The sequence below is a fragment of the Rhinichthys klamathensis genome, unplaced genomic scaffold, assembly GCF_029890125.1.
Source record: "Rhinichthys klamathensis goyatoka isolate OS25496 unplaced genomic scaffold, OSU_Roscu_1.1 h1tg000082l_1, whole genome shotgun sequence".
NCBI classification, from domain to species: domain Eukaryota; kingdom Metazoa; phylum Chordata; class Actinopteri; order Cypriniformes; family Leuciscidae; genus Rhinichthys; species Rhinichthys klamathensis.
In genome coordinates this window covers 2,187,350-2,207,982 of record NW_026606624.1, presented here as the reverse complement: position 1 = coordinate 2,207,982, position 20,633 = coordinate 2,187,350, and the positions used below count along the sequence as shown (strand labels likewise).

The 20,633-nt window shown below is 41.7% G+C and overlaps 1 protein-coding gene across 8 annotated transcripts in view; it reads right to left on the bottom strand.

The window, feature by feature from the left end:
* Positions 1-20,633, bottom strand: part of iqsec1b (IQ motif and Sec7 domain ArfGEF 1b) — a 207,610-nt gene that overhangs the window by 27,022 nt on the left and 159,955 nt on the right. The gene's annotated exons all lie outside the window — the stretch shown is intronic.

Sequence of the window (20,633 nt, the reverse complement as noted above, 5' to 3'; positions counted from 1 at the left end):
AAGTCAATGGTGTCCAAAACAACATTGGACCCCATTGACGTTCATTGTTTGGAACGACATGAAGTTCATTTCATAAATGAACTTTCATTTTTTTGGGTGAACTCTCCTTTCAAGTGTAAAAAGCCTCATTGAGGAACAAACACCTAAAAACTTTCTAAAGTATACCAAAATGTCAAAACGTTGTCCAGCTGACGCCTTTTTCACAGACAAGGCTCTGTTGTCTAGTAAAAGAGGTCTAAAAACACACACACACAGCCGTATTTATAGCTAACAGTTTGAAAAACATCTCTATAATCTTTTCCCTCTTTTGCCTCCTCCCGTCTACTTACATAAGGAGGGCGGCCTGGCTCACGCATTTCCTTTCTGACATCATTACCTAAACAATGGGCGTCGCTCAGGCAAAGCCCAGATGCTATCACTCACCCGAGTGTGCAAAGTGTGCAGTTTGGACTGTCCGTGGGGTCGGAGAAAATAACCTCTCAATGTGGACTTGCGTGGTTTTAGGAGTCTCGTCGAAAAAGCCAACACGAATAGCTTCCAGGTGGTGACATCTTGGAGTTTGGTGTCTAACGGTTGAGAAGTGATGTTCTCTAATTAGAGTAAAAGCTCAAAGCTGTTCCTTAGTGAGAGCCCCTCTTATTTCCTGTTCCTTGCTCTCTTCCTGAACTAAGATTCCCTGAAGGAAGACTAAAACAGGTTGAAATTGGACCAAAGGGGGTCCAGACAGCAGAATCAACATCTGTTCTTCTATGGTAGCCTCAAGATGTACATGTGCTCTTTGTCAAAGATCTTCAGCTCTGAAGTGCAAAGCAGCAATTAGGGGAAAATCACAGCAGGAAGCTGAAATACTGATCTAGTATGTCCTTTCGGATCACACGGACCAGTTTGGTAATGTCTCGGCAAACATGGAATAAATAAAAGCATCTGTGAGGACAGGACATCTAATGAGTCAGAGGAGTCATGCGTTCAATAGCGCGTGACTCACTCCTAAAATACAGTCTCCAAATGAGACAGACATGCAGAAATACCGAAACATCACTAAAATGATAAATTACTACTTTGTATGTACAAATTAATGCAGTTGAAGTCAGTCAGGCAAAAGCCCATTATACTATTCTGTAGCTTATACGAAGCGGGAGGTCACTGTGACTTTTAGAGCCACCTGACAGAGTTCATTACTAAGGTCCTCAAATCTTTTAATGCTAAAAGGCTTGGGGAGCAATAAAATCTTTCCTGCTTGTCAGATTGAAACTTCAAGGAAAACAGCGTGACAAATTTATTAATTTGGTTCTAGGTCTACTTATCTGTTACTCCATTGCACGGAACTGCTGCTAAAACTCCACAATGACCATGGAAAACACATTTCTAGAATATATTTGAGGAGTATTCAGCTATTTGCAGCTACAGTATATATGAAATCGCATTTGTGGTCTAAACGACAATAGGCTATGAATAATAATGAAGCAGCAAGTTGCTAAAGAAAATACAAACAATGAAAATACAAAAAACAACAAAAAAACAACAACATTATCTTTAAACTAAAACAAGGGCCACAAATATTAAGCAGCAACGGCTTTCAACTTCAATAATAATAATAAAAAAGTTTCCTGAGTACCAAATCAGCATATCAGAATGATTTCTGAAGGATCATGTGTCACTGAAGACTGGAGTAATGATGCTGAAAATTCACAGGAATAAGTTACTTTTCAATGTAAATAAAAATAGATTATAGAAATAGATAAAAGTAATTTAAATGAATGTATAAATGTAATATTTCACAATATTACCAATTAATTTCTACTGTATATTTTATCAAATAAGTTTAATGTGTCCTCTTTCAAAAATATTAAAAGATCTTACAGACCCCCAAACTTTTGCATGATAGTATATGCTATGTAAACAAGTAAGGAAAAAACTAAGATTATCCCTTTGTGTATGGATCTACTTTCTCTCGCCACGGATTCAGGATCTGCCGTTCAAACGTGTCACCGTCTCAGTTAGTAATTTAAAAATGCCAGGTTAGAACTAATAATGACAGCTTGGGATGTTTCACGAGAGGTTATTGGAGTAACAAAGAGGCGGCAGAAGTTAATACAGAGTAAATTACATTTTAGACGCAATATAGTCAGTGTCTTTGTTTGTTTTTGTTACGCCAATGAAAATAGTTCCAAATAAAGACATAGCAGAACCACTGTAAAACACTCAACAGAAGTTGATAAATCATCGTTTTGAACGAATCAGTTGAATGAATAATTCAATGACTCACTCATGCGTACAGTATTGAAGGAATCGGTTTAATGGTATTGATTCAATGACTCACTTAAAGACAGTCACTAACCACCACCTACTGGCGCTATGATGCAACATCGATCAGATTTTAACTAACAGGTATAAATAAACTTGTTATAATTAATTGTTTTATTTTATTTTATTATTTTATTCTATATATTTGTTGTGGAGTCTCAATGCACCACTCATTTTTTTTCATGCCTTTTCTTTACCAGCTGTCGTTTATTCTTTCATTGCTATTTTCTATTTTGGGCCTGCAGTCTGGGCTGACAGACAGCTGAGTTTCCTGTGAACTCGAAAGACAGAGGGCAGAGCCAATGTGCTATTCCAGGTCTGACTTCATTCTCATCTTTAATTCAAGGAACAAATTCACATGAATGTGGAAAAGACATTTGAAAAGAGCTGATTTTTTCCTGTTAGCTCACCGCTGATTCCTAAGAAGCAAAACCTTGTGAATCTACAGTAAAAGTGTGAATTAACTTACTGGCTGAGGTCACGGAATGGCTTAATCTATGATTTCAGTTGTGTCTGTCTGGAAAAACCTCATTGTTGAAATCTGTCTGCAGTGACACAAATCCCCAGTGTTATTCTGCAATGGATTTTGGTGTGAAATTACATGTTATCTACACTATGGATAATGAATTCATTTCTTTCCTTCTCAATGGTTACTCTCCGATCCTTCTTAAAGGGATATAGTACTTTTGTATTTATTTATCACCCCCATTTCATTCCAAACCCATATTACTTTTTTTATAATAATAATAATAATAACAACAACAACATTATAATATAATGTAATGTAATGTAATGTAATGTAATGTAATATTTTACATATAATGAAAGTGAATGGGAATATGGGCACCCAAAACATTAACAAAAGATATCTATATGATCATCTATATGTCTTTTGAAGCCACATTACAACTTACATATGCATTTTTTTTGGCAAAAATACATTTGTAGTGCTTTTTTTTTGCCATTTTGATGCTTGACAGCCCAGATCCCCATTAATTGTATCCCCATAAACATTAAAAAGAGCAACTAAGACACTCTTCAACATTACTCCTTTTGTTTTCCACAGAAAAAAGAAAGTCACATAGGTTTGGGATCTCGCGTGGGTAAATTGTGACTTTTTTCCCCTCATTTTTTGAGCGAACAATCCCTTTAAATCCTTTTTAGACGTGAAATCAGAAATCTACAGACTAGTGTTTTCAGGTAACAACCACTCTGTAATCTATACAGCTACAAAACAATAACAACAATTACCAAATAGTACAGATTCGGAATGATTTCAATGACCATCCCAAGGCACTTAACATGAGTTTTGTAATACAACTCACCCTCACTTCATGTACACATAATTATACGGCATTGGCCATCCACCCGACAGCCGCTTGAGCACTAGGCGCAGAGCCGCAGACACACACATTATAGGAGCATGTTTGCCTTTAGGTCCAGCTGTAATTTAAGCCTCTTTGAGTTAAGTGCTCCTTGCACCCTTCTTAAACCTGATCAAATAGAAAAACAAGTGATCTTCCTGTCTGAGTAACAGCGGTGGACTAGTAAAACTCCAGTTAATTGCATAGCTAGCTGTTTATTAGCAAATACTGTTCGTTCTCCCACATCTAATGTCTGTAAACAGCATTTAAACTGACCCAATATTAATCTACAACTTAAATGGAGTAATTTTTAAGTCCGTCCTGATCGACAGATAACCGTTTCCTGTTTAGTTTGTAAAGTTTGCAGACAAATTTGAATAGCACTATCCATATAAGGACATCTGAAAGTGCGTGTTTGGTTGGGGGATGTTGAACTATATTTGCAGTCCCCTCCCCCCATACGCCGTAGTGGAGCTTAAACATGCTTTTGGCTTCTCTTACAGGCCTAATCTCTAATCTGAGGGATCCTGTCCACGTGTGACCCTCCATCACGGTTCCCGTCATGGGCCTTTGAGATGGATTAAGTGTTGCACAGTTGCATTCCCTCCATCCAATGCAAAACAACCACTTCTGCATCCTGACTAGAAGAGCAAATAGCTTCCCCGCAGTTCGTTTTTGCAGGGTCAGTTGTGGTCAGGTGCTTTTTACGGGCTTTGCTCTTCCACTTTGTCACCACGCTTGGAAGCTGCTTCACTGGACGGAATTGCACAGTCCCATTTACCTCTCTATGCCTTCCAGTAGTGAATAATACAACAAATGTGGCATGTGATGATGTAAGGCCTAACACTCCACATACTCTATTTTGTGGCTCTTTCAGAGTCTGCTACACAGATGCTAACCAATTGATTATTGACAAACAAGTTTGGACAAGTTGCGAAAAAGTTACGAAAGTTGATTCAAAGCCCAAAAAAAGTGTTTGAAAATATGACAAAAAGACGAAAGTACAAGACAGCTTTAACGAGTGAAAGAACTGTATAATTCCATGAAGCACTGTGAATGACAAAATAAAGAAATAGGCTAATAAACTATAAGAAATATAAAACTATTGATTTAAAGATGTTGATTACAGGACAAGCGGTCAGGCCGTGAACAAGACAAGAGCGCGCAAGTCGTTTTTCTGAATATCCAGTTCTCCTGTTGTTTCAGTGTAGTATCTACCACAAGGTAAGGTTGTTTTCGATTTTCTGGTTATTTTCTTTTTTTGCCTTCTCACAAATTTGTATTTTAATTAGACGCGTTCCCACTTTATATAACAGCTGCTCTGAATAGTATTGCAGTGTAAATTTTATAGCACCTAAGTGAGCGCTGTCCAACAGCTAGTTTCGATTTCTCCCATTATTCGGGTAATTTGCGTTTGCTGTGTTAATTGCTGGGGAGAAACAGCAACTGTAAAACAGATATAAACTCGCAGTGATCCAGAACAAGGCCAGGACAAGCGGTCAGGCCGTGAACAAGACAAGAGCGCGCAAGTCGTTTTTCTGAATATCCAGTTCTCCTGTTGTTTCAGTGTAGTATCTACCACAAGGTAAGGTTGTTTTCGATTTTCTGGTTATTTTCTTTTTTTGCCTTCTCACAAATTTGTATTTTAATTAGACGCGTTCCCACTTTATATAACAGCCGCTCTGAATAGTATTGCAGTGTAAATTTTATAGCACTTAAGTGAGGGCTGTCCAACAGCTAGTTTCGATTTCTCCCATTATTCGGGTAATTTGCGTTTGCTGTGTTAATTGCTGGGCAGAAACAGCTGTCCTCACTCAGGCGTTAGTACGCATTATATCTATGTAGTGCGCGCGCTGTCGCGGAAGCCTCCTCGTGTGAAGACCGACTCGGGTAAAGACCATCGACTCTACCTGTGCGACAACACCGAGCAAGGACTCCGGCAAGGCACTTAAGTATCGTCTTCTTTTCTCCTTTTCCTTTCCCACTTCTATCGTATTTCCCTTTCGCAACATGTGCTTTCAATTGTGATGGATCACGGGGTGTAGTATTTTATTCTGTCCAGTAGGTGTCTCTGGGTAACACTATTTGTGTCCTCAGGTTAATTGCTGTGTGGAGAATTGACGGTGATTAACCATGCTGCTCATAAGAAGCTGGAGAATAGCTGTTGGCTGCTAGGAGCTTGGTCTTGCTGTTTGGTTGTCATGCTGACTTTCTCACCCTCTCCAGTCCAAGGCTTGATGTTGTTGTTTTTGTATCTTTATATTTTATGTTATACTTTAATGTAGTTATGTTTGTTTTCTTGATTAAATACACATTGGTGCAAATTTGATTATGTTGTATAGCCTCTCCATTCATGTTGCTACTCCTTGAGCCAAGGGGTCGTAACACAATACATTCCCGTTGTCTCTCGACAACGTGCACTCATCACGCACAGAAGGCAGGGCAATACTGCTAATCTGCGTCCTATTCTCTCATCCACACACACACCTCTCTCTCTTTGTATGGGTCTATGGAATTGTCAGTCAGCAGTCAATAAAGCTGACTTCATTCCAGCCTTTGCATCTCATTCTACTCTTAATATATTGGGCTTGACTGAGACCTGGATCCGTCCAGAAGACTCAGCAACCCCTGCTGCTCTCTCTAACAACTTCTCTTTCTCCCACACCCCTCGCCAGTCTGGGAGGGGTGGGGGTACTGGTCTTCTCATTTCTAACAACTGGATATACTCAACTCTCTCTTCTCTATGCAATAACAACTCGTTTGAATATCATGCAATTACACTTACAACTGCCATTAGGATCCATATTGTAGTTATTTATCGCCCCCCAGGTCAACTGGGAAGCTTTGTTGAGGAGCTGGATGTGCTGCTGTCCTCTTTCCCTGAGGATGGCACCCCACTCGTAGTCTTTGGTGATTTCAACATTCATCTAGAAAAGGCGTATGCAACAGACTTCATCTCTCTTCTAGCCTCATTCGATCTCAAACGGCTCATCACCACAGGTACTCACAAATCAGGCAACCAACTGGACCTGGTTTACACACGCAACTGCATCCCAGACAACATTTTGGTGAAACCTCTCCATGTTTCAGATCATTTCCTCATTACTTTCAATCTACAGCTCACTACCCATGCTCCACCAACCCCCCTACCAGTTACTTTCAGACGTAACTTGCGCTCACTTTCTCCTTCCCATCTTTCCTCTGCTGTGTCATCTTCACTTCCCTCACCCTCACAATTCTCATCTCTAGATGTGAATACCGCAACAGATACTTTATGCTACACTTTAACTTCTTCTTTAGACAATATCTGCCCTCTCTCCTCCAGGCCAGCACAAGCTACTCCCTCTAACCCCTGGTTATCTGAGGTTCTTCGTGAACACCGGACCAAACTCAGGGCAATGGAGAGGAAATGGCGCAAATCAAAAGACACGTCTGACCTGAGTATGTATCAATCTCTGCTCTCTTCCTTTTCTGCTGATGTTCACGCTGCAAAATCTTCATATTTCCACAGCAAGATCAACAGCGCCTCTAACACACGAACACTTTTCAAGACATTCAACTCTGTCCACCTCCACCATCACCCACCTCCTCTTTAACTGCTGATGACTTTGCTAACTTCTTCACCAACAAAACAACCTCTATCAGCAGTCAGTTCTCAACTCCACACACACAGGAACCCAAACCATCCTCTCCCACTACCAGAAACCTTCTCTTTACCTTCTCTCTGCTAACCGAGGAAGAAGTATCTAAACTTCTCCTCTCCAGTCATCCTACCACCTGCCCTCTAGACCCCATCCCCTCACACCTTCTACAAGCCATCTCTCCCACACTTCTACCAGCACTCACACACATCATCAACTCATCCCTCCACACTGGCATGTTCCCTACAGCATTCAAGCAGGCTCGGGTAACTCCACTGCTTCAAAAAACAACATTAGACACATCACTTTTAGAGAATTACAGACCTGTCTCTCTCCTACCATTCATTGCGAAAACACTTGAACGAGTTGCTTTCAACCAAGTATCATCTTTCCTGTCTCTGACCAACCAGCTGGATGTCAACCAATCTGGCTTCAAGAAAGGCCATTCAACCGAGACTGCACTACTGTCGGTCACAGAAGCCCTGCGGATCGCAAAAGCTGCTTCCAAATCTTCAGTTCTCATTCTGCTGGATCTTTCTGCTGCCTTCGACACTGTGAATCATCAGATCCTTCTGTCCACCCTCTCATCACTGGGCATCAAAGGAACTTCCCTCCACTGGTTTGAGTCCTATCTCACAGGTAGGTCCTTCAGGGTTACATGGAGAGGCGAGGTATCCAAAGCACATCAACTGAACACAGGGGTTCCTCAGGGTTCAGTTCTTGGACCACTCCTCTTCTCCATCTACACCACATCATTGGGATCCATCATACAGGCACATGGTTTCTCTTACCATTGCTATGCTGATGACACACAGCTCCACCTCTCATTTCAACCAGATGATCCCACAGTAGCTGCACGGATCTCAAGCTGTCTGGCGGACATCTCGGCATGGATGAAGGTACATCACCTGCAGCTCAACCTGGCAAAGACTGAGCTTCTCGTCCTCCCTGCCAATCCATCTCTACAGCACGACTTCACTATCCAGCAAGAGTCATCCTCAATCACCCCATCAAGGTCAGTCAGAAATCTTGGAGTAATATTTGATGACCAGCTGACCTTCACAGACCACATTACAAAGACAGCTCGATCATGCAGGTTTGCAATGTATAACATCAGGAAGATCAGGCCTTTCCTAACTGAGCATGCAACACAACTTCTCGTCCAGGCCCTGGTTATTTCTAGGCTTGATTACTGCAATGCTCTTCTGGCTGGACTTCCATTATGTGTTACTAAACCTCTACAAATGATCCAGAATGCTGCAGCCCGCCTTGTCTTCAACGAGCCCAAAAGGGCCCACGTCACTCCGCTGTTCATCTCCCTGCATTGGCTACCACTCGCTGCTTGCATCAAATTCAAAGCTTTGACGCTTGCTTACAGATCTACCACAGACTCAGCTCCGTCCTACTTTCACTCCCTACTACAAGTCTACGTCCCTACCAGAAGCCTACGATCGGCCAAGGAGCGACGGCTCTTCGACGGTGCCATCACAGCGAGGCACTAAATCACTCTCCAGAACATTCTCATTCACGGTTCCATGCTGGTGGAATGATCTCCCCACCCTCGTCCGTAATGCAGAATCCCTGACAGCATTCAAAAGACAACTGAAAACTCATCTCTTCCGTGAGTACTTAACATAAAAAAATAAAATAAAATAAAAAGTCTTCTCTTTTAAATCTTTCCTTCCCCTTTTAAATCGTCCCTTGTCTGGCTTTTGCTACTCTGAGCAATGCCTGAACTTTGTATTTTGAGCACTTCTTGCGTCGTTCTTCCCTCTTCACGATGACTCGCTTGCTTTAGTCCTCAGATGTAAGTCGCTTTGGATAAAAGCGTCTGCTAAATGACTAAATGTAATGTAAATTATGTTTTTTTTTTATGTTCACTGCAAAATATGCATATATCTACAAATTTGTAAGTAGACACTAAAGAGTGCAATTTGCTAGTCACGATTCTCTGATTGGCTGAGAATTCTCTGCAGAATCATGGGTAATGTAGTTTTTCACCTGTTAAAAATTATTATTTTAAAATATTTTACCTCACAGAAGGTCTGTTTTTAATGGTTTATAAGTTATCGTTAATAATCTATTCCCTTGTGAAAAAAAAGCTGCCTTAAAACGGCCAGCCACTGAGAATCAAGCATTCAACAGCGCCATGTTTCCTGCACCCAAACCTGTGAAATACTTCAAAGACAATAAACAGACAACACATCTTTATATCGCATTTTGTTCGCTGGTTGCATGTTAAAACCTACATTTCTAACAATTCAAGAATAAAATACTCTTATGAGACGATTCTTCTAATGAATCAAACAAAAAGACTCACAAGTTACAGGTTGAAATCGGTTACAAATTTAAATCTCGCTTATAAATTAAACCACAAATAAAAATGTAGCTTCATACAAAAACAGCATTGCTTTTAGTATGTCGTTTTAACCTATTATAAAGGTTTGGAGGACAAGGCTTTGAATTTAGCTTGTTTAGGAAGTGGTATCTTTCTACCACTGGTGTCATTGCGACGTGTCTTGAGGCATGTGTGAAAAAACGACACAAAGCCTTTCTGTTGCTCAAGCACAAAGACAAACAAACAGGCTGGGCAGTTTCGACATGCTCAGACATTATCAGGCCCCAGACGAAATGACCACTGAGGTTGAGTCTAAATAAACAGAGTTTGAAGGACGTGCCTTGTTATCCTCCCTGTCTGCTCCCTCCTGTGCTGCAGGGACAGAGTAGCGCCATCTAGAGCCGGAGATCTGCCGAGCAGCTGTCAAAGTCTCAAACCAGATCACCCCAAGGCTGACAGGCTTCTTACAGTGGGCGGACTGCGGCAGGCTGAGACTTCATTCAGCTGTCTGATACATGACCCTCAAACTGCCATCTTTTGAGTCGATAAAGAAAGTAGACAGTGAAAACTGAGCAACAGACACAGCCAGGCTGCACAAGTACTAAAGAAAGATCAAAATATCAGAGATCAAATATCGGTATTGACGGTGAATCAAAATGATGTTGAATGTTTTTCTTAGTATTTATAATTTTACTATTTATTTAGCATGGAAATTGTATGGTTTAAAAGAAGAAGAAAAAAAATGTTGTTGAAAGAAATATATCATTAGCTCAATCACAGGGCATACAGTATTCAAATGGAGAAAGCAGTGTAGAATTGAAGTATTTCATTAAATAACCAAATAACCAAGCATTCAACCAAGTGTGACATTTCTTTTTTGGCTAATAGGTTATTTTTTTTGCTGTTTGATAAAACTTTAAACTATATAAGTTCACTTCAACGATTGATTATGTTCTATAAAATGTTGTTAATGAATGGAAAACATTCTGATATTTATGTAATTCATCGTACACTACCGTACAAAAGTTCGGTATGTGTGCGCACTTTGGGTGTGAGCACAAAATCTGTAAAACTATGTGCAATATGCCCAATCCCACGGCGAAATTCAAGCCCTGTAACACCAACAATATTCATCCGGAGCAAATGAAACGAGTGAGTAAGGAGAGATGGGTTTGTAGGTCAATTCGCAATTTGACAACACTACATTGCACTTAGTTCATTATTTCAGATGACCCTATTCAAAGTACTATTCAACCCGGCAAAGTGGCTAGTAGACAGTAGTAGACAGCTAGTAGACGTTACACGGCACTGCTGAAATCCACCCGCATTTGGCAGGTGTTAATGTCAAGCCCTGGTAAGAATGGCTAATGTTCAATGTCTGAATTGAATCAAGGTATTGGTACTGAAATCAGAAATATTAGACCTGATATACTTGGTGTCAGATCAAAAATCACATAAGTGATCTCCCTCATTCCTAAAGCAAGGACAGCGAAGGTTTTTCGTGTGTGTTTGTCTCTTTAGGCACCTTGATTGATGGGTAGTGACCAGGCGAGTCTCATCTCATCACAGTGAAAGATGTGTTGGTGGTGCAAGGGGCAACTGACACATTCAGATCGCAGCCTCTCTCTACTCAGGGTTCAAGGTCGTTTTAGAAACTCATGGACTGCAAAGCATCACCATTTCACACACGGTGAATTCTCTGTTTCACATTTATGCAGCAAAAATAAGTGAAGGCTATTTGCAGTTTTCTAAACGTGCGATATGTCATTGCTAATGCATAATTAGCTGAAAGAACAACAGACACAAAACACACACTGCCAAACACACTAAAATCTAACAACATTAAAGGTGCTTAACCTACCCGCCCGAAGGTAAACACTTAAAATGATGGAGTAATGCCAGCCGTCAAAACACGACGCAAATCTCCTCTCCCTCGCTTGAAGTTCCTTTACTGGAGTTCACCAAACATGTGCGCACTGCTTCTCCTCCTTCAATATGAAATCCCTTTTCTGTGCCACAAGCTACACACACCAGCACCTCCCAACGCTTCCGTCTGCTCCAGTCACAGCGTTAGCACTGGCACCAGGTATGTCTCTGCGCCCGTCCAAACGTGTGTGTGTGTGTGTGTTCCAGCTCTGCTCAGGAAAGCGAAGGCAGTGGTTATGGGGAAGTGCTGTGTGTGTGTGTGTGGTGAGGTTTAAAGGAAGGGAGTGGTGCCTGTGACATACAGAGGTTTGCTGTCTCTGAATTGTCAAAAGTGAATGTGAAACCATGCTGGAGACCTATGACAAATAATCATATTTTCTCACCATAATGAAACTTATCTAAAGCTTATGTTTGCAAATGCACTCTAATCAGGGTTATTTTCATTAACTAAAACCATAAAAAAAAAATGTTTTTATTACTTTTCATCACTAAAACTAAGAACTAAAACTTAATAAAAATGATATAGACTTGACCTTGAAATTAAACTTGAAAAGAGAAAATATTAAAATAAAATCTCATTTATCTAGCTTTACTAAACACTATTATGAGGAATTATGAAAAAGACTATTTTTTACCTGCAAAAAGAAAATCAATTTCTAAAACAGACACTTGGATATGAATAAATCTTATACAGGTGGGCCATCTGAGCCTTTGTTAAATCTTCTGTGAATTTCTAATACAAAAAGAGATGAATCGTTTTCATTTCTCTGTGTTCATACAAAGGAGATGACACGGAATATTTCTTAACAATAATGTCCTGCGTCAGTGCGCGAGAAATTTATATGGTCATCTATTCTAGAGCGATCCCAGGGCTCATAACGTGCAGCAGATCAAACGATCGATTTCACTCGCACATGTGGGAAGTTTCACACAAGGACCTTTGTAAGAACTTCAAGGCGCAATACTCAGTGCGTAAGAATGCGGTATGGAACGTGAGAAGGGCTGGAGTGTTTTCAATTTCAGCGCTCAGGAAAACTTTGATACCAATTCATCTCTTAAAAAATGTGTTTTATAAGGGATCACAGACCTGATATGTGGAACTTCCTCTTTTTTTATCAAAATGATTCAGAACTGTTCCTCCATGTCATTCAGCACAACTCTTACAACATTTTATTATGGTAACCATAGTTTTGATCAAAATAGTATTGTAATTATGGCGACAGTATATATATATATATATTTATATATATATATACACTCACCGGCCACTTTATTAGGTACACCTGTCCAACTGCTCGTTAACACTTAATTTCTAAGCAGCCAATCACATGGCGGCAACTCAGTGCATTTAGGCATGTAGACATGGTCAAGACAATCTCCTGCAGTTCAAACCGAGCATCAGTATGGGGAAGAAAGGTGATTTGAGTGACTTTGAACGTGGCATGATTGTTGGTGCCAGAAGGGCTGGTCTGAGTATTTCAGAAACTGCTAATCTACTGGGATTTTCACGCACAACCATCTCTAGGGTTTACAGAGAATGGTCCGAAAAAGAAAAAACATCCAGTGAGCGGCAGTTCTGTGGGCAGAAATGCCTTGTTGATGCCAGAGGTCAGAGGAGAATGGCCAGACTGGTTCGAGCTGATAGAAGGGCAACAGTGACTGAAATAATCACTCGTTACAACCGAGGTATGCAGCAAAGCATTTGTGAAGCCACAACACGCACAACCTTGAGGCGGATGGGCTACAACAGCAGAAGACTCCACCGGGTACCACTCATCTCCACTACAAATAGGAAAAAGAGGCTACAATTTGCAAGAGCTCACCAAAATTGAACAGTTGAAGACTGGAAAAATGTTGCCTGGTCTGATGAGTCTCGATTTCTGTTGAGACATTCAGATGTTAGAGTCAGAATTTGGCGTAAACAGAATGAGAACATGGAACCATCATGCCTTGTTACCACTGTGCAGGCTGGTGGTGGTGGTGTAATGGTGTGGGGGATGTTTTCCTGGCACACTTTAGGCCCCTTAGTGCCAATTGGGCATCGTTTAAATGCCACGGCCTACCTGAGCATTGTTTCTGACCATGTCCATCCCTTTATGGCCACCATGTACCCATCCTCTTATGGCTACTTCCACCATGTCACAAAGCTCTAATCATTTCAAATTGGTTTCTTGAACATGACAATGAGTTCACTGTACTAAAATGGCCTCCACAGTCACCAGATCTCAACCCAATAGAGCATCTTTGGGATGTGGTGGAACGGGAGATTCGCATCATGGATGTGCAGCCGACAAATCTGCGGCAACTGTGTGATGCCATCATGTCAATATGGACCAAACTCCCTGAGGAACGCTTCCAGCACCTTGTTGAATCTATGCCACGAAGAATTGAGGCAGTTCTGAAGGCAAAAGGGGGTCCAACCCGTTACTAGCATGGGGTACCTAATAAAGTGGCCGGTGAGTGTATATATATATATATATATTAGTGCTGGGCAACAATTAATCGCCATTATTCGCATCCAAAATAAAAGTTTGTGTGTACTATGTATAATTATTTTGTATATAAAGACATACATATGCATGTATATATTTAAAAAATATTTGCATGTATATACTGTAAATATATTTATACATCATTTATATTATACATACATATAAATATTTTATATATTAATTTTTTTTTTTACATAGTATACATAGTACACACACATCCAGAATCCAGAATCCAGAATAGGTCTGTCTTCGCCGGCCAAAGGTGGTCAGCGCAGACCACAACGATCTGCCCAGATCTGTCGGTTCTGGGCGAGCCCCATCCAATTTTGTCCCAGATCTTGTCGTAGCGAGTCACGCCATCGTGTTGCAGGACGTCCACGTGGACGCTTGATGTCGATCGGCAACCAGACGGTGACTTCTCGCGTCCATCTTTCATCTGTCTGCCGCATCAGGTGCCCGGCCCAGCGTTTCTTGGCCTTGTTGGCCAGGTCCACCACGTCGGCCACCCTGGTCATGGCCCGCAGCTGCTCGTTGCGGACGTGGTCGATCTGTTTAACCCCAATCATGCGTTGCTCGATTGCGCGTTCAGTCACGGCCAGCTTTTGCCGGTCGGCCACCGTTGTTGTCCAGGTCTCGGCCCCGTATAGCATGGCCGGCAGGACGGTGCTGTTGAATAGGGTGGCCCTGATGTCCGGATCAATGGCTCTGTTGGTGGCCGTCTCGGCAATTGAGCCAAAGCTGACCCAGGCGGCTCGGCGTCGTCGTGCCAGTTCTCGGCCAATCTTGTGGTCGGTGGTCAGCTCCTGGCCCAAGTAGATATAACTATCTACTTGCTGGAGCTGGTGCTGGCCGACATAAAGGGTGGTGGCGGCCGCCTGGACGTTGCGCATCCACTTAGTTTTGGCCAGATTGATTTTGAGGCCGAACCGAGCACCAGCCTGATTGAGCTGGTCGAGCCGCTGCTGTACATCGACCGTCAAACAGCCTATCAGCACGATGTCATCGGCAAAACGCAGGTGATTGAGCCAGCGGCCGTTGATGTTGATGCCGACCTCGTCCCAGTTGAGCTGCCGGAAAATTTGCTCGAGGCAGGCGGTGAAAAGCTTGGGCGAGATGGTGTCTCCCTGCTTGACCCCGCGGCCGACCTCGATGCTAAGCGGCCGGTCGAACAGGGTGATAGTGGTGGCGCAGTTGCTGGTCAGCTCCTGCAGCAGGGCCAGATGCTCGTCACCGATGCCTTGTTGTTGGAGGGCGAGCAACACGGCGTTAATCTCGACCGAGTCGAAGGCCTTCTCGTGGTCGACGAAGGCCAGGACCAGCGGCATCTTATACTCCCTGGCCCGCTCGAGCAGCTGGTTCAGTACCTGCACATGGTCCATGGTGCTAAAGCCAGATCTAAATCCGGCCTGCTCGACGGGCTGTTGTTCGTCTAGCTGCTTGGCCAACCGGTTGAGCAGCACCTTGGTGAAGATCTTATACACGGCCGACAGCAATGTGATTGGCCGGTAGTTACTGAGCAGCTCGCGGTCGCCTTCTTGAACAGCAGTACTGTCTTGGCCGTCTTCCACTGTTTGGGGATTTGACATTGTGCCATGTAGCGGCTGAATCGGGCCGCCATGGCCATCCAAAGTGAGTGGCCGCCGGCTTTGAGTAGATCGATCTTAACGCCGTCCAGGCCGGGCGCCCGGTCTGCCTGTGCCTGCTCGACTGCATGTCGGACCTCGCTTTCCAGTACTGGCAGAATGGGCGGCAGCTGGTCGAGCTGAAGGTTAGGTGGGGGGACGGGAACCTTGCTGGCGAATAGGTCACTATAGAAGCGCCTGCACTCGGCCTCAATACCGGACCGAGTCCTGATCGTCTGCCCGTCTGCCGTCTTCAGTGCTGGTATTTGGCCGCGCTGCTGTTGCATCGCCCGCCTGCATTTTTTCAGGCTCTTGCGGTCCTCGGCTGTCGCCAGCAGGCGCCTCTGTCTGTATTGATCGAGGTCAGTCTTGAGCTGCTGCCGGATCTGCTTGCACAGCAGGCCGTACTCGACGTGTGTGGGTCTGTCAGCGCGCATCTGCCGCCGCCTCTGCATCAGGGCCTTGGTGGTGTCCGAAATTCGGCTGGCCCGGCTGTTGGTCGGCACTGCAGCTGCATCTCGGCTTGACTTGAGCAGGCCAATAAAGTGGTCGTGGTCCTGGTCGATGTCGGTTTCAAGCTCAAGCTGGGTTGTGCTTTTTAACAAAAACACACACATATATTATGTAAACACAAACTTTTATTTTGGATGCGATTAATTGAGATTAATCGTTGCCCAGCACTAATATATATATATTTAATTTATAAATTTACAGTATTACAGTAGGAGTAAATAACCTCCTTGCTGTCTTACGGAAACCTCATCTCCATATTTATGAAAAAGAGCTTGTGACTAAATCTCAGAAATGCATTGGATCCTCTAACTACAGAACTCATACAAACCCCTGCTTCAATCGTGAATAAAGTACCGCACAGTTTGCAGTGCAAATAAAGAACGGGTTGTGAACAAGTACAGCGTTTTCTTTATTCAAGAAACACTACATAGCCTATACAACAGCTAATGTTTTATGTATTTGAGGAGCAGAGAAGAGTGTCCTATTCTAGTATTTGTCTTAAATAGCCTGTGTGAAGCACTTCATCTTTTATAACCTGAGATTTTCCCCAAATGACAGAAAAAACTGAGCGCCCACATAGAAGCTATAAACATTTGATGAAAAGGCAATGCGATGCACTTACTGCCTCTGATGCGGCCATTCTAATGATGGACAAAACACAAATGTCTGACATTCGCTGGTCGAAAATTCGCTGGTCACTTCATTTGAGCTTGATTTAGGTAAAAATGTTAATAATGACACATGAAGTGTCAGACCATAAAGCCACAATATCAACTTTAATTGTAGTAGAACAAACTGCAGTGGAAAAAAAAAAAACTGTAGTTACCATCATTAATGTTTGTAAGAGCCATATTTGTAATCAATATTTTAAATGGTGGAATGATTCTTTGCCTAATTGTATCATCATCTTGTACTGTGGCAAGTAATAACTGGATAAACAACCATATCTCCATATCTATCTAAACAATTTCCAATCAGAAACATACCCTAGACCGGAGATGACCAGGTGGTCTAATTCAGCTTCTCTTGCTGATGAACGAAATTCGCAATTTCAAGGTCAGGGCACAACAAAACAACACAATTTGTGTCAGCCATTTAGTTCATGAATACCAATGAAATTCCATTACATGCTGCCCTTCCACAGTTGCATGAAAGAATGAAAGTGTTACGGAAAATCGATGTGAAACATTGCATTTTAATGCAAGCAAAAATTCAAGGAATGATTGAATATCTCATTATGATGCGAATAAATATTTCTGGTGGCAAAAATCAGAATACATGATCTGAACAGATTAGAACTTTATGCCGCAATTTAACAAAAAAAACAAACAAACAAATTCAGTAGATGAGAGCATTGACCTGTATGTTCTGGCACCCCTGGCAAAATGCTTCACTTTTAGTGCCAGTTGAGTACGTTCTTATAAAAGATAATAGCTTGACATAAACCGATCCCTGTAAAATTCAAGCACACCAACGTGCGCTGAAAATGGTTAACAAACTCCTATAAAACGCACATTTTTCTATAAATTCCAAACTAGCTTACTTGAGTTACCTGCTGAGGTGGTCTCAGGCAACATTTGCAGTTACACAAATAGTGTAGCACATCTGGGAGCTGTCGAGAGTAACCTTTACAAGGGGCATTCAGAAGACGTGTAGAGCAGTCCATGCATACCGATACGTATACGCAACACAACTCTGCTGCTCACTGCTTTAGTGATCTAGAACCAGTTCTCTATAAAATCATCAATAAAAAATTAAACGTAGCATCTATAAAAACCATATGTTCTGTGAATATGACCTACATTAGATTTCTATTTATTCTGCATACCTCAACTTTACTCTATATTCAACATCAGCTAAGTTAGCTAAGTTAAAAAGCATGTAATCTGTGGACCTTCTGCGCTAAAGAAATCTGTGTAGCTCTGATTTAAACATGATAAAATGTGATAAACAAAACAGGGTACTACATGCTCGCTAAATTACGTAATCAACTTACCCAAAATGTTCAATAAATGAACATCTGTTGGCACAGAATCTGAGTGGGCCTACTTCTTATTAATGCCTCTTTGCTTTTATTAGCAATAATTTGGAGTTTTATAGCAAAATGAAATACTTATGTTGTGTGGACGGTCAAATCTAATCAAAAACACCCTTTAAAAACTGTTTGTGCATGCCAAACAACCAGGCTTGAATTGTTAAAACAACAAGCTATTCCATCTTTCAATCAGAGCTTTTGTTAACCATTTTTTACCCAGTAGCCCTACCCACTGTGCAATCTCATTGGCCCAGAATCTCTCTCCTAATAAGATCAGATTCTGATTGGTTCATCATGTCACTTCACGCAGCGGTTTCACACTCAGCGTAAATTCCAACAGCTCATCATCTGGATAGTACATTGTGTTATGTACATGCTAATCATACTAGCACACTTATGGGCCATTAATAAGTGAAGGCTGTATAATGCAATTAAAAAATATATATATACACTGTATATCTGGATAGTTTTTAATTATCTAAGAATTTTTTGGAGAGGTGACTGCAGATTGAACTGTGGCCACTTCTGCTCAAAACAAACATAACCTGGTGAAACCACTGTGAAAGCGGATGTGTAAAAATGACAGTTCTGCCTCAGGGTCAAATCCTGACCATCCCAGAAATCTTTTAACTTTCTTTACTCTCTAGTGGAAGAGCCTCTTCTTAATATTATTAACTCGTCTTTATTCTTAGGTCATGTGCCAAGAATATTCAAGTTGGCAGTAATAAAACCTCTCATTAAGAAACCGCAACTAGATCCAAATAACCTAGCAAATTACAGACCCATTTCAAATCTTCCATTTATGTCCAAAATACTAGAAAAAGTTGTATCCGCTCAACTGTGCTCTTTTTTGCAAGAAAATGATATCTATGAAAAATTCCAGTCAGGATTCAGACCGCATCATAGTACAGAAACTGCGCTAGTTAAAATTACAAATGATCTACTCTTAGCTTCTGACCAAGGCTGTATCTCAATACTAGTCCTACTTGATCTTAGCGCCGCGTTCGACACTATAGATCATAAAATACTCTTGGATCGACTACAAAACTACACTGGTGTTCAGGGACAGGCATTAAGCTGGTTTAGATCGTACTTATCTGAACGTTATCATTTTGTCTCTTTACACGGGGGAATATCAAAGTTAACGTCAGTAGACTACGGAGTGCCGCAAGGATCGGTGCTAGGCCCTCTGCTATTCTCAATATATATGCTGCCACTTGGTAATATTATAAGAAAACATGGAATTAATTTCCACTGTTATGCTGACGACACTCAATTATATATTTCATCACGACCAGATGAAAACATTACCTCATCTAAATTGACAGAATGTCTCAAAGATATAAAATGCTGGATGACGCGTAATTTCCTGCTATTAAATTCAGATAAAACGGAGGTATTACTTATTGGTCCAAAAAACTACACACAAAACCTCTTACAATACGACTTTAATATAGAAGGATGCCCTGTTACTTTTTCCACTACAGTAAAAGACCTGGGTGTTATACTAGACCGCAACTTGTCTTTCGAAAATCATATTTCATCTGTTACAAGAACAGCATTTTTCCACCTTAGAAACATTGCTAAATTACGTAACATGCTATCTGTTTCTGATGCAGAAAAGTTAGTTCATGCATTTATGACCTCGAGACTAGATTACTGTAATGCTTTATTAGCTGGTTGTCCTGCATCCTCAATAAACAAGCTACAGTTAGTGCAAAATGCAGCCGCTAGAGTTCTTACTAGATCAAGAAAATATGATCATATAACACCGATTTTATCATCTCTGCACTGGTTACCTATTAAGTTCCGTATCAATTACAAAGTACTACTACTGACCTATAAAGCCCTTAATGGTTTAGCTCCTATGTACTTAACGGACCTTCTTTCGCCCTACAATCCACCGCGTTCTCTAAGATCACTAAATTCAAGGCTTCTGGTCATTCCTAGGATATCGAAGTCCACGAAAGGAGGGAGGGCATTCTCGCATTTAGCTCCAAAACTCTGGAATAGCCTTCCCGATACGGTCCGATGCTCTGACTCGCTGACACAGTTTAAAACTAGACTAAAGACGTGTCTCTTTAGTCAAGCATTCACATAATGCTTACCTTTTAGTCCTCTGCTATGCCATACGGAACCGTTTGCCACTGAAACTGCTTAACGCACCAGTGGGGCTCGACAGCCTTATAGACAAACGGGTCGGTCCGTATGGTTGCGGTTGGGTTGCGGAGAGTTTGGGTTGCGGAGAGTTGTGAGATTATGGTTTTCTAACACCTACTCCCGTGTAATGGAAATCATTATGAACATCAGCTATGCTAATTATTTCCCATCTGCCTTCTGCTGTTATCTCGGGACGCTTGTCCCGAGAAAAATGGCGTTCGTAGGCTCCAGTTTGGTA